Raw genomic sequence first — 14,989 nt, forward strand, 5'->3', positions numbered from 1 at the left:
TCCTGTATGCAGAGGTTCCACGCTATCAAACCTCAACAGCTAAACTTGGTAGTGGTTTGGGGGCGGGGGTGGAGGATACTTACTAAATGTGGATGCCCATTTGGGATCTTATGCAATTTCTGCATACTAGGGAATCAGGAACCCAGTACATCAGAGCCCAGTAAATAGCTCTGTGCAGCATTTTCACCTGGCAAGTCTCTACAGCAAGGGTGAGCAACTTGTAGCCCTCCAGATATTTCAGTCTAAAACTTCCATCAGCCCTGGCCAGCACAACCAATGGTGAGGAGTGCTGTAGGCGAAAACATATGCAGGACAACAAGTTGCACATCCCTGCTCTACAAAGAAGCACGATGAGAAAAGCTTTCCCATAACCCCAGATACAGTGGGAGAATCAGGGGACAACAAAAGCCGTTCTCATCTTCAGCTCCATCTGTGTTGACCAACCGTGGTGGGGTTGGAACGCAATCATGCTGTCTGGCCCAGCTCCTGATCTCTGCACATCAGGGTGACAGTGGGAACAGGCTCTACATGAATACAACCATATTCATCTAGGGACTATATGCACAAGTAGAACCCTGCTTGCATCGAGACTCCAAATCACTCATACAATTATATATGTATATAGCAGTTCTCAACAACTTTAGCTTAGGCCAGGGAACACAATACAAACACACACATGTACAGTGATGTGGGGTGGAAATTTTTCCAGTGCTTCATTTTCCAAGGAAAATTTTCAGTTTCATAAATGAATTAGTAACAATTAATAGACACCAATTACAAATACAACATTAGGCAAGCTTGGCAAAGTACAAATCAAAGTTGTACGTGAGTGGAAGTCAGCATATCATGCACAGTTCTTTGGATAGCTAAAATTTATTTGTGTGTCCACAGTTTACAGTATCTTTGTTTTTTTCTTAAATTTAAACAATGTAAAGGAGTCTTCCCCAACCTGGTGCTCTCCAGATGTTGCGGACTTCAACTTCCATCAGCCCAGGCCAGCATGAATGCTGAGAGTTGTAGTCCAAAACATTTGGAGGGCACCAGGTTGGGGAAGGCTGCTCTTAGCCATCAGAAAAATTTCCAATGCAAACTGAAAACTTTCAGATGCAAATTCCCCTATGCAAATTGCCCTAATTTGCATAGGAATTTGCACAAGAAAATTTTGCTGTTCAATGTTTTCCGGAAAACCCACATGTAGGCAAAGGTAAATAAAGGGATTGTGCCCCCCCTGTAAGAGTTCTCAATATGTTTGTTTAAACACTCTGTATCACCCTTCAACCAACAGCATTCAGTTCAGTCCACAGTAAAACAAGCACACAATAGAGTTGAAACAATCCAAATGCAGAAAACAAAGAATAAAAACTGATAGATTAAAAGCAACAGATTCAAGAGAGCCAGGATGCAAAATCTGAAAAGCCTGGGTGTACAAAAACAGTATTTGCTTGGTGTCAAAATATAGCAAAGTAAGCACCAGGAAAGCCTCTCTGGGTAGAATGTTACAAAAACATGGGGCACCACCACCGAGAAGGCCCTCTGTCTGATCACTGTCCACCTTACTTGAGACAGTGGGAGCACCTAGAGAACCTTGTTGATCTCATAAAAATGGGGTGCCAGCAGCAAGAAGGCCATCTCTTTGGTCACTATCCACCTTACTTCAGATGGTGAGAGAACCTAGAGAACCTTGTTGATCTCAACATATAGGCAGCTTGATATGGGAACAGGCATTCCTTCAACTACCTAAGACCCAAGCATTGGGAGAGGGCAACGGCTAGAAGCTAAGAAGGGATACAGTTGAAAGAGAGGTGAAGACAGGTGGGAAAGAGTTCAACTTCAAGTATAGCCTGATGGGATTTGAGCTAGTGGTGACTGACCAGGAAAGAAATCTTGGGTTTGTGGTGGACAGCTCAATGAAGATGTCAACCCAGTCTGCAGCCACTGTAAAAAGGCAAACTCCGTGTTAGGCATAATTAGAACAGGGATTGAGAATAAAACTGGGTTTAGAAGGGTTTATTTTAGAAATGCCACCCAATGAAAGCCACCTTAGGTCAGTTAACTGTATGAGTTTTAATCAGTTAACTGAATTGGCATAAATTTGGTTTGGTGAAAAGGAGGATGTAGATTAAATAAATAATAGATGTCTGTTTTGGGCCTGTAGTGTCTTTGCTTATGCTATCTAGTAAGTTCATGGAGGCAAGATTTCAACCTAGTATTCCCTGCCTTACAGCACAAACTCTTGGGGCCAAAACAGACATTACTTTAAATCTGTATCTAGCAGCTATATCTTTCTTCTCCAAGTTTTTGCTCTAGAGTAGGCACATAGCACCCAATCAGGATTAGGCCCATAGCAGCAGGAAAAGGGGTAAAGCTCCCTACTCCCCCCCAAACTATGGCCCCCATCTCAATAGGGGGTCCTACACTGCAGTAGAACTTAACAGAAAAAAACATGCTGCTAGAAAAAGATTTAACATAATGTCTCTTCTTGGCCTTAGGCACTGTTCTACCAGTGCAACGTTCACTCAGTAAACAGGACTTAAAAGTCAGAACATCAATTACCTTATGAACCAGAAGAGCCGAAATATGATAGGCTTCCTAATTTGAGTGACTGGTATGGGAGAGTGTGGAATCTGGCATTATTGGAGAAACTGACTCAGCAAGTATTCAAGAGATCAATCAGACATCGACATGTTTGAACGTACATGGTCATCGTTCATTAATTTCACTGATTGAGAAGATGATGGATTTTGGTCTGCTCCAGAAACTCATGGTGATGTATGGACTGGTCTGCTCAGCTCTATAAGATCTAGACAGTAAGACTCTTTATCTTCATGTGGGTCCCCTGCCTTGAGATTTTTTCTGTTTGGAAATGGACTTTTATTCCCTCGGCATATTTGGTCTATGTCTTTATGTGCTATGCATTCACTTGTTCGCCTAACCAGTTGTATATTTGTTGTTTTAAAGATTCCAATAAATTTGTATCATCTATATAAACTAATTTTATATAATGAACCAGAAGAGACTTCCCCAACCTGGTGCCTTCCAGATGTGGTGGAGCTGGCTGGGAATGAGGGAGATGCACTCCAACACATCTGGCGGGGACCAGGATGGTGAAGGCTAACTAGAGCATGATGGAAGGAAATATACTTCCTGTCACATTTCAACACTGATTTAAATTCGATTGCCTTTTTTAAAAAAGAGAAGTAATTATGGACCTTATCCCACAGTTATGAGGCACACAGTTTTTTAAGCAGGATCTTTATATTCTGCATCCTACTCTGAGTAGGGTGCTGTCAACGTGACACCATGCTGGCAATTGCTCATTCTTTTTTTTAAATCAAAAACTTCTTTAAAAAAGAGATGGTGTGATGATTAATCCTGCATTAGCTTTTATAAAACGTTTTCTGATCCTATCATATATTACATTATGTTTTTCCCCAAACGGGGAAGGGATTTAAAAAGTTCGAGACAATGCCCTAAAACAGGGTGAAGGGAATTTGTCCAGTTATCAGAACACTGACCATATTCCATTAGAATTTTTAACGTACGAGTATAGCCCCCTTTTGTATTTTCTTCTCAGTAAGGAGGATCCAGAAACAAGGTTTGGGTGTAAACAAAACTTCACTTTATTTCTAAACCCTAATTTTCTGTCTTTTTTCCCTCACATCCTCCTTCCTCCCCTTTCTCTTCCCTCCGCCTTTCTCCCTCCTCCTGGGACCCTCTAGCGACAAACTTCTTAATAACTCAAAACAAGGAAGTGCATACAACTATTACAATACAACACCCCGCTACTGTGGAATGGTAACACACCTCGGACTCTAAGATAGGTTAGAGATCATGACTGGTGAGATCTCTCCAGCAACATCATATACAATCATCTTCAACCTCAGACCTGGCATGCATCTTTTAACCAGAATTTGCTGCAAGAGACCCATTTTTCATTTTTATATGCTATTTGTAAATTTTCCACTTATCTTTCTTTCCCAGCACAGGGAGCGGGGATGGGTTAGCTTGCTGCCCTAAGATGCAGACACAGAGGAAGCTGCATCTTCGTCAGTGCTGAAGTAAGATTCAAATGCCTTTCCAGTCAGCTACTGTATGTAAAATTGGGGTGGAGGCACCATCTGTGCTTTGCCTCAGGCTGCAAAATGTGTTGGCATGACCCTGTGGGCATGTAGGCAATAGGGACGACGAATTGGCTGGCTAGGCTGCCGGAATGGCAACTCACCTTACTTTTAAGTGTGCTAAAGTACCATCAAGTGATTTTACCCTCATCTTTAAGTCCAAGCTGAAGGACCAGGAGCAAGAGCTGAGGAAAGGATAGACCAAAAATAAGTTTCTTGAGTGGAAACCGCTACTTTGTGGTCAAAAGTGTCACTTGAGAACCGAAGAAAGGAAGTTCTCCTTGTTCAGTTTTTGATTGGCCCATCAGTTTCTATTGAGGGGGAGACCCCACCTGTGTGCGTGACTTGTATTGAACAGTGGGTGGAACACCACATCTTGCTGGATTCTCCACAGTTCTGAAGTGCTCAGTAGGCCTTTCTGCATTCCCAGTTCTCTGCTTCAAACTCCATCTCAATTCCTGTTGACAATGTTGATCTATGACTTTCCTGAGCTCTACTAATTAGCTGGTTGTCCTCTTTGTAAGACTCTCTTTGGATTTCTGGGAACAAGTCACTGACAAAAGAACTCTCCTATCTTTGCAGCAAGACTAGTGTGTGGGCCAAAACGACCTAGCTGCCGCTCTCAAGTAATACACCTACCTATCCGAACTCTCTCAGCCTATTAGGAATAAGCACTCAAAGATTCCTGCGGGTTTAGAGCTCCAGCAGACAAAGCTAGCCAGAAGGCTATCTTAGGGGGCACAAGGCAGGCCGTGAGGACATACAGCTCTTGCCTGCTGCTTCCTGCCCCCCAACATCCAATTCCTGAGTGGCCACCTCACTCTCCCTAATTATTATTATTATTATTATATTTATAAAACAGACTATTTTTCGACATGCAAATTTATGCAAATCTAATGTAGCAATTAACTGAATAATCACCTAAGATTTATTTTATTGGATGATAGCGTTACAAGGCAGTCCTACCAGTGTAGGAAAAACATTTTACTCCCCGCCAGGCCTGTTTTCAGCAATAGAAAGTACACTCTCAGAAATAAAAAGCTGGAAAACATTTTGTTCAGACAAGCAATGGCCCCATTAAGATACTGTTCTTATTCAGAAAATGCACACACTTTGGTTCCATTACTGAATTCCCTGCCTCCTTTTAACAAAAGCATTAAGAGAAACCCCTTTCCCTTCTGTTGTTTTGAGACACATTTAATATGTGTAGGCTTGCAAAATTGCAAAAACTGCTACACCAAAAGGAAATAGGTTTAAAAAGGGAAATGAACAGTGCCATATTGAACAGATTACAGCACAGATTGGGCAACAGATGCAACACACCGAAATGGTTGCTCCGTTTCACTTGTAGAGAAACATATGTAAACAGAAAGCAAGAGGGCATATTAAATCTGCACATTGTAATATGCTTTTCAATGACTAATCACCCCCACCGCCCCCTGCAACACACACACGCACACAGGTAAGTACACATACACAAAAGAATAAAAAATTATTATGGGTAGGACACTTGTCCCTTCGGGGAGGTATGGAGATGTTAATGATGGGTTGCTCTCCTGTTAAGTTTCAAAGCCTCATCGCTCAATGTAAGAGCGTTTCCTGAGCATTATGGACACCAGAGACAAGAACAACAGGTATACTAAATATAGCGGTAACCACAGGATTTCCATGGACATAGCACAGGAACATAGGAAACTGCCTTATACCAGGTCAGACTATTCATCTATCTAGCTCAGCACTGTGTTCTCTGACTAGCTGTATGTCTTTCCTATCACCAGGTACTACACCCTTCTAACTGGAGAGGCCAGGGAGTGAAGCTGGAATCTTCTGCAGGCAAAGAAGGTGCCCTAAGCTATGCTCAGGGCCAGCATCAAGGGTAGGCATGGTCAAGCATTTGTCAAGGGGCCACAGCCCGGCAGAGGCCCACTGACAGGAGCCGCCTGGACTTGCTCCTCCTCTTCACCGTTGCATCCTGCTTGTTCACCTCCCTCTCGCTGTGGCCCAGACAACGGTGGTGTTGAGAAGGTTCAGCAGTATTATGCATGGTGTGGACAATGTGGATAGGGAAACATTTTCCCCCCTCTCCCAAAATACTAGAACCCAGGGTCATCCCATGAAGCTGGTTGGTGGGAGATTCAGGACAGATAAAAGGACTTCTTCACACAGCGCATAAACTATAGAATTTGCTACCACAAGGTGTAGTGATGGCCACCAATTTAGATGGCTGTAAAAGGAGGCTAGATAAACACTTGGAGGAGAAGGCAATCAGTGGTTACTTGTCCTGATGCCTATGTGCTACCTCCAGCACCAGAGGCATTAAGCTTACATATACCAGTTGCTGGGGAACATGGGCAGGAGGGTGCTGTTGCACTCGTGTCCTGCTTGTGGGTTCCTGGTCGACAGCTGGTTAGCCACTGTGTGAATAGAATGCTGGACTAGACAGACCCTTGGTCTGATCCAGCATGGTTCTTCTTATGTTCTTATGTTCAGTAGATGCCACTGCCTACTGGCTCTCCGCTTGTCAAGCAAGCAAATGGTAGCAACAATGAGCAAGAGGACAAGGCGCAGCTAGTGACAATGACAAGATAAACTCACTGAGGGAGGGGGTCCTTGGAGGGTGTCTTGGCCCTCAAAAACCTGGAGGTGGCACTGGCTATGTTCTCTCCCCTGCCCCCCCCCCCCCAAGTTACTTATATAAATCAGCACTTGGCCACAGAATTCGTTTTGATTTGCTCATGTGAGACAATATTGAAGTGTGCCTCAAAGGTGTGTAGAGTGCCTGTCCCTCCCATAACCACAACCAGCTTCTGCACAACTGAGATTAGGGTTCAGGGTTTTTAAACAGGTGTCAGCTAGGCATCTCTCCTTCTCTGTTTTAATTAACGGCTGTCCTAAACATACATCAGACAGGCATCTTTCTTTTAGGCCGGGGCGGACACCTCTAGCCCACAGAGGTTCCCAATCCCGCCCATCGAGGGTTGGGCATTCTCCATGGGCCACTCCCATTCCCCAAGTGTCACCCCCTGGCCTGGAAGTATGGGGAGGAGGTGGGGGAAAGAACCCCCCATATTATCTCTGATCTGTTTAGGCTGCAATCCTAGACACACTTACATGGACATAACTCTCATGGAGCCGTGGGTCTTACTTCTGAGCAGACACGTACCAGACTGTACTGTTATGGAGGAAAATCCATCAGAGAACGTGTTTACTCAATGGTAAAAGAAAAGCACACTGACATGCTCAGCAGCACTTCTATTTTTATTAGTGCTGTAATCTTTAACCAATTTGTTGAAAAAAAAACTTTTTTAAAGCGTCAGCTAAAACAAGACTCATTATTTTAAAAGATATTATTTTTGATTATGAGTATTGGTATACAGAGCCAATGTCAGGCACCATCATAGAAAAGGCATCCTGCCTTCACTCTTACACAGGAAGGAATGCCAGAAAGTGACATACAAATGTACCACCTGCAGAAACAACCAAGTACGCTCTTCTTTTCCTTTGAAACTTTTGTTTTTATCCTCTGGAACGTTTTCCCATTTTTAACCAAATGAGTTTTTAAATCAGTCAATAATCTACTTGAAAATAAAAATCAGGAGGCAGCATTAATGACAGCTATTCCAGGATTCAAAATCTAGGTTTGGTAACAAATTTTAGGGCTGAGCACTGAACTGGCCTTTTCCCCTTCCCTCCACACAGTGCAATCTATGCACACTTTCCTGGGAGTAAGCCCTACTGAACACAGTGTTACTAATTTCTGAGTAAGCATGCAATGGATTGTTTAAAAAGATATTATCGCCAACAACCACCATTTTATTTTGGTCTCGGTCTCTCTCTCTCTCTCACACACACACACACACTCTCTCAATAAACACAAAAGTCTCAAAACAAGTTCAACTTCCTCAAGTGACCTACAGCCCTCCGCAAAATCCACCTTCCTCACCCCCAATACACCCACCCATCTTCTTCCCTGTTAAGGGGAACACCAAAGGAGAACTATTAATTGTAAAAAAAATATACTGTGGGCGAAAACTCTCCCCTTTTACCCTAGATCAGCCTTCCCCAAGCTGGGAGCCTCCAGATGTTTTCGACTTCACCTCCCATCAACCCCAGCCAGGATGGCCAACGATCAGGGATGCTGGGAGTTGCAGTCCAAAACGTCTGAAGGGCACCACGTTGGGGAAGGCTGATCTACGTGCTTGTGAGGGGAACTACGATTACTCAAGAGCGCAATCTGATGCATGCCTACACGGAAGAAAGCCCCAAGTGGAGCGTGCATAGGATTGCGGCCTAAGAGAAGAATGGAGGGGGCTGCAGTCCGCACATCCTCAGAGGCACTCTTGTTTTCTGTCTTCTGAACCATCCCCACCTCGACTGAAAAGGAAGGAACCCCCTACACGCGCGCCCCTGCTAAGCAATTGTCCTACCTCCCCCGAGGCAACGAAACCCCAACTAGCCGATGCGCGCAGCGGCGGGCGCGCAAAAACGCCCGCGCGCCTCCTGCCCCCCGCGCGCCAACGCCCCACCCGTCTCCCAACGAGGGGCGCAGCACCTCTCCCGCGACCACCGCCGCGGCGGGCGGGGGGCTCGAGCGCAAAGTGGAGAGGGCGCGGCGCGCACCACCTTGAAGTCCGGGGGGGGGCGCGAAACCTGCCCTCCTCTCGTCCTTGTCTTTAACCCCGGGACGCTCCAGCGAGGCGCCTGAGGCACCGGGCGCTTCCCAACGCGCACGGAGCCAGGAGCCCAAGACTCACCTCCGCCGGTCCGGCCAAGAGCTGCTTCTCCTCGGGTCGGGTCTCTGCGCGCGTATGACGGGGGGGGGGGGGAGAGGGAGAGAGAAAGCCCCAGCGACGGAGGGCGAGTCAAAAGCGGGAAGGCGGACGCCGCTGCCAGCCCAGCAACAGGGGAGCGCCGTCCCTGCCCTCTAGCGGCGCGGACGCCCCGGGGGAGCGGCCCCGGCTTCGCGCCCGGCAGCGCGGCGCGCGGGGAGCGCGGGGAAGGCGCTTCGCGGGGCGGGGCGGCGGGAAGCGAGGCAGGTGCGGCGGGGGCGCGGCCTCGAGGGAACCCCGTCTCTCCTCGCAGGCTTCGCGCGCCGAGAGGCGCCGCCCCTCCCGCGCCCCCCCTCCCTCGCGCGGCGGGGGGAGCGCCCGCACGGCGCTGCCGCGGAACGACGTGGTGGAGCGGGCTGCCCGCAGGACTCCCTGGGTTATTCGTCCGCCATCTACTTATTTACTTATAGCATTTGCGCCCCGCTCGTTCAGCCGGAAAAGTCTCCTGCAAGTGGCTTAGGGCACATACCTACGCGTGTTCAGGCAGGAAAACGGTCCTGCACACTCCCAGCATTCCCCAGGAATCCTACACGTGTTCAGGCAGGAAAAAGGCCCTGCACACTCCCAGCATTCCCCAGGAATCCTATGCGTGTTGAGGCAGGAAAAAGGCCCTGCACACTCCCAGCATTCCCCAGGAATCCTATGCGTGTTCAGGCAGGAAAAAGGCCCTGCACACTCCCAGCATTCCCCAGGAATCCTATGCGTGTTCAGGCAGGAAAAAGGCCCTGCACACTCCCAGCATTCCCCAGGAATCCTATGCGTGTTCAGGCAGGAAAAAGGCCCTGCACACTCCCAGCATTCCCCAGGAATCCTCTGCGTGTTCAGACAGGAAAAAGGCCCTGCACACTCCCAGCATTCCCCAGGAATCCTCTGCGTGTTGAGGCAGGAAAAAGGCCCTGCACACTCCCAGCATTCCCCAGGAATCCTATGCGTGTTCAGACAGGAAAAAGGCCCTGCACACTCCCAGCATTCCCCAGGAATCCTCTGCGTGTTGAGGCAGGAAAAAGGCCCTGCACACTCCCAGCATTCCCCAGGAATCCTATGCGTGTTCAGGCAGGAAAAAGGCCCTGCACACTCCCAGCATTCCCCAGGAATCCTATGCGTGTTGAGGCAGGAAAAAGGCCCTGCACACTCCCAGCATTCCCCAGGAATCCTATGCGTGTTCAGGCAGGAAAAAGGCCCTGCACACTCCCAGCATTCCCCAGGAATCCTATGCGTGTTCAGGCAGGAAAAAGGCCCTGCACACTCCCAGCATTCCCCAGGAATCCTATGCGTGTTCAGACAGGAAAAAGGCCCTGCACACTCCCAGCATTCCCCAGGAATCCTACGCGTGTTCAGGCAGGAAAAAGGCCCTGCACACTCCCAGCATTCCCCAGGAATCCTACGCGTGTTCAGGCAGGAAAAAGGCCCTGCACACTCCCAGCATTCCCCAGAAATCCTACGCGTGTTCAGGCAGGAAAAAGGCCCTGCACACTCCCAGCATTCCCCAGAAATCCTACGCGTGTTCAGGCAGGAAAAAGGTCCTGCACACTCCCAGCATTCCCCAGGAATCCTACACGTGTTCAGGCAGGAAAACGGTCCTGCACACTCCCAGCATTCCCCAGGAATCCTATGCGTGTTCAGACAGGAAAAAGGTCCTGCACACTCCCAGCATTCCCCAGAAATCCTACGCGTGTTCAGGCAGGAAAAAGGCCCTGCACACTCCCAGCATTCCCCAGAAATCCTATGCATGTTCAGGCAGGAAAAAGGCCCTGCAACTCCCAGCAATCCCCAGCCTGGGGAATGCTGGGAATTGTGGGACCTTTTTTCTGTCTGAACATGCATAGGATTGTGCTCATCCAAAGATTACTAATAAGACTGTCCCTGCCCTCAGGTTTACAGTATGAAAGACATGACACAAAAGGAAAAAAGGATTGGGAAGTGGGGGGGAGTAAAACTTAAGCACCGGCTCTTAGTTTCACTAGTTCTTAGTTTTAGATCTCAAGGGGGGACTATAGACTAGTCTGTGGAAGCCAGAATTAATTTGTTAGTCTTTAAGGTGCCACAACAACCTTTGGCACTTTTAAATGGTTGCCCTCATGTTTGTTTGTGATTTTGTTTTTTTAAGAGCTACCTGTGAGTGTAAACTAGCACAGCAGGGAGCTGACAGTGATTCTAGGGCTGCAAGGTTTCTCCCATTAAAGGTGCAATTGTATGCACATTTAGACAGACAAAAGTCCTATAACTCCCAGCCAGCCATGCTGGCTGGGGAATGCTGGGAGTTGTAGGACTTTTGTCTGTCTAAACATGCATAGGATTACACCCTAAGTCAGGGGTCCAGAACCTCAGGCCTGGAGGCCAAATCCAGCCCTCTGGGGTTCCTCCAACAGCCATGCCCCCTTCCCCTGGTCCCTTTCCCCCAACTGTTTGGTGGGTTCCCAGATTTTCTACAGGTTTTCCCCCATTCTAAAAGGTTGTGTACCATTTATTGTGAGCTCATCATTACTTACTCATGGTTGTTTATGGGTTCTTTAGACTATGTTGTCACCTTCTAGTTTTGTTTCTGTGTCTAAAAAGCACTTTGGGGGAGTTTTTTTAGAGCAGAGAAAATGTAGTATTATTTCTGAAAGCGAAAGAAAACACTTTTTCACTTGTGTAATTGTGTTATTCTGCTATACCATAGTGCCACCTAGAGATTATGTAGCAGAAAAGCAGGAAAGGAAACACTTACTGTGTAGTGCTCAGAACTCAATTCTGCGATGAAACCGAAAGTAGATAACAGCAGATTAACAGTCTAGTGTAGAAAAGTTCATTGTGGCCTTAATTAACTATATGCCTTTCTCTGAGCGAGAGAGAATAGAGATGAGAGCTATGCCCTATGGCAGCCTTCCCCAACCTGATGCCCTCCAAATGCTTTGGACTTCCCATTAGAACCATCCCACATGGCCAATGATCAGGAATTCTGGATCTAGTCCAAAGCATCTGAAGGCCACCAAGTTAGGGTAACCCACTCTAGGAGGTTAAAATGTCATCAAACCTGCAAAACATACAAAATTATTACATATTTCATCCCAAGCCTTACACATCCTTTTGTGACTATGTCCCCCCCCCCCCCCCCGAACGTACATCCAGTTAGAAATGCCTGGCTATTGTCTGTCTCAGCCTGTCCAGGTCTTTCCCACAACTGCCCCAAGCCGCAAGCTGGGGCCTGTTTAACAAACAATCCTTTATCTATTGTCATTTACAGTCAGATTGAGCTCTCCTGTTTCTGTAGCCGTTATCCATTCCCATGCCCATAAAATCATAGCCAACTCGATCAACTTCATTATAAAAAACAAAATCTGTTTCTTCTTTTGTTGTTAAAGAAGTCAACCTCCTTAAAAGAGCAGGGATAGAGCCCAGGAATCAAGGGAGCCTGGTCACATTTCTGTCTCTCCAGTTAGAACTCCACATGTGGTGGGAGAGGCAGGGATGGTTTATGGAGCCCACCTCTACAGGGAGCCTGGTTATACTGTCTCTCAAATTAGAAGGACACATGTCCAGTGGGTACCAGTCATCTGGGTTGCAGGCTACCAGGGACACATCAGATTCTATGGACTGACTTTTGGATTTCCTTCATACAAGCAAGAATAGTGTTGAGCAGACTAGAACACCTAAAATGGGTAGACTCTTCCACAGAAGTGGAAATACCAGGCTCCAAAACTAATCTAGTGTTAGGAACATGCTATCATCCCCCAGACCAGAACGCTCAGGGTAACCTTGAGATGGAAAGTGAAATCAGGGAGGCCTCTAAATTCGGAAGTGTTGTAATAAGGGGCAACTTCAATTACCCCCACATTGACTGGATAAATGCATGTTCCAGTCATGACAAAGAGGTTAAACTTCTTGATGCCCTAAATGACTGTGCCCTGGAACTGTTGGTCATGCAACCGATCAGAGGGGAGATGACCCTGGATTTTGACAGGAAGGCCTGGCATGCTATGGTCCATGGGGTCACGAAGAGTCGGACATGACTCAACGACTGAACAACAACAACAACCCTGGATTTAATCCTAAGTGGTGTTGCACAGGACCTATTACAAGATATAAATGTTGTTGAACCAACTGGAAATAGTGACCACAGTGCTGATCTGATCCAGCATGGCTCTTGTTATGTTCTTATGAATACAAAGAATATTCACAGACTGTTCTCCAAGCAAAGACACCAGCTATGCTTTAGTCCTGCTACTCTTGCCTGGGTTGACAGGGGTGAGGGATGGTATTAATGTATACATATAAGACATCAGACCAAAGGTCCATCTAGTCCATCACGTTGCTTACCATAGTGGCCAACCAGATGTTTCCAAGCAATCCACAAGCAGGTCATGAAGACAATAGTTCTGTGTAGTTCTGTGGAGGGTGGTTAGGAATATCTAATGCAGGAATGGGAATCTGTAGCTCTCTGAAAGTTGGACTACAACTCCCATCATCCCTGACCATTGGCCATGCTGGCTGGGGCTGATAGTAGTTGGTGTCCGACAATATCTAGACAGTCACAAGATTTCCACACCTGCTCTAAGGGTCCTGGAGAATTCTCAGCACTTTACCAAACAACAATTCCCAGAATCTTGGGGGTGAAGCAAGTGCTGTTACCCCCATGAAGATACAAACCTCTTCATACAAAGCTCATTTAGGTCAGTGAAACTGAAAGGACTGTTTGTTTTTTGTGAAAGGATTGTTTCTTAAGGACAAAGTATGACTCCTTCACCAAGTAAGAAAAACACCTGACTACAGGCAAGAAGAAACCCAGGAAGTTAAATCTTCAAAGGCTTGTGTATTTGTGCACACACGCAAGAAATGTGAGTTGGGCTGGATTAGATTAGAAGAGTTACAAAATGAAATAAGTTGTTTTAAAATAGTTGAATGCTGTTAAGACCATAAGCGGGCTTGTTTCAGAACAGAAGGACTGCATTTACCACTTACAAAAGTCTTAAAACCACAGGTTCCATTCCAGGAACTATAACCCTGTTTAATCAGTGGGTGAATCAACTAAGTTTTAGTTGATATAATTGGTGAAGTCAGTTTTAATAAACAAGGTTAAATATTAATCAGTGGCATTGTTAAGGGGACATGCCCCCCCCCCCAGCTATTTTGGTTTTGGTGTTTCAGGGCGCTATGAGAGCAGATGACAGGAGAACAGGAAGTATGTCTCTCAGGGGCTTTTTAAAATGGTTGGTGAAAACTTCCCTTCTGGAAAGTTTTGTCTTTTTCCTTGTCTTCCCTTCTGGAAGTTTTGGGGTTTTGTCTTGATTTTGCTAGTCAGGAAACAGCAAGAAGCTAGGCAAGGCACTTAAGCACTATCCCCTAGAAATCATATTTAGGTATCGCCACTCCCTGCCACCCCATACACACTTTCAACCATATATTAGGCTGGACCTAGGATTTGCTTTCTGTAATGGGAAGAGTTGCACTCGTGCAAGGCCCCTCCACCCGATTTCTGTGGATCCCCCTCCCCCACATATACCACAGCTCACCCCATTCAGCAGGGTCTCCTGACTCCCTGTGTAACATTTCCAAGGGGCTGCCATGGGAAGGAATGGGGAGGGAAGTCCTCATCCATCAACACAGTTGATCCAAAGTAAATCTGGATCCAACCCACTGATAGTCATAAGAACTAGAAAATGTCCTCTTTTGAAAAAGAAAGAAAAAGCTCAGACTCTCAGAAAGCAGAGTCCTTTGCCCACTATTCAATCCTGTGCACCTATGAAATAATGTCGGTACAGGAGGACTGATTCTGTGGGTTTGCTGCTTTGCTATCAGCCGGTCTCCAAATCCAATTGCAGTTGCTTTTGTCTTCTCCCTCTGGAGAGAAGAACCTACCAAATACCAGTTGCCAGTACAGTATGGTTGCTGCACTCATCAGGAGATACCCTCCTGGTAGTGGCTAAGAAATTGCTGGCCTAGTCCATGACAGCTTAGAATAGGCCCTACAGTATCACAGCATCCACTCTCTGGAACTCCCTACCAATACGTATTAGATAGGCACTGATCCTTCTGGATTGTCAGCGCCTACTGAAAACTTAC

At 46.6% G+C, this 14,989-nt stretch overlaps 1 protein-coding gene across 2 annotated transcripts in view; it reads right to left on the bottom strand.

Moving 5' to 3' along the window:
* Positions 1 to 9,267, bottom strand: part of ADCY7 (adenylate cyclase 7) — a 125,097-nt gene extending 115,830 nt beyond the window's left edge. Inside the window, exon 1 of one of the 2 annotated variants that reach the window (XM_084812993.1) lies at positions 8,873 to 9,267. The gene's annotated coding sequence lies outside the window, so the exon portion shown is untranslated. The remainder of the gene's footprint in view (positions 1 to 8,872) is intronic. The other variant, XM_084812992.1, reaches the window with a different exon arrangement.
* Between the last annotated feature and the right edge of the window lie 5,722 nt (positions 9,268 to 14,989).

Source organism: Heloderma suspectum, chromosome 8 (genome assembly GCF_057233095.1).
Source record: "Heloderma suspectum isolate Gila_16-S chromosome 8, 16-S_ref, whole genome shotgun sequence".
Lineage (NCBI taxonomy): Eukaryota > Metazoa > Chordata > Lepidosauria > Squamata > Helodermatidae > Heloderma > Heloderma suspectum.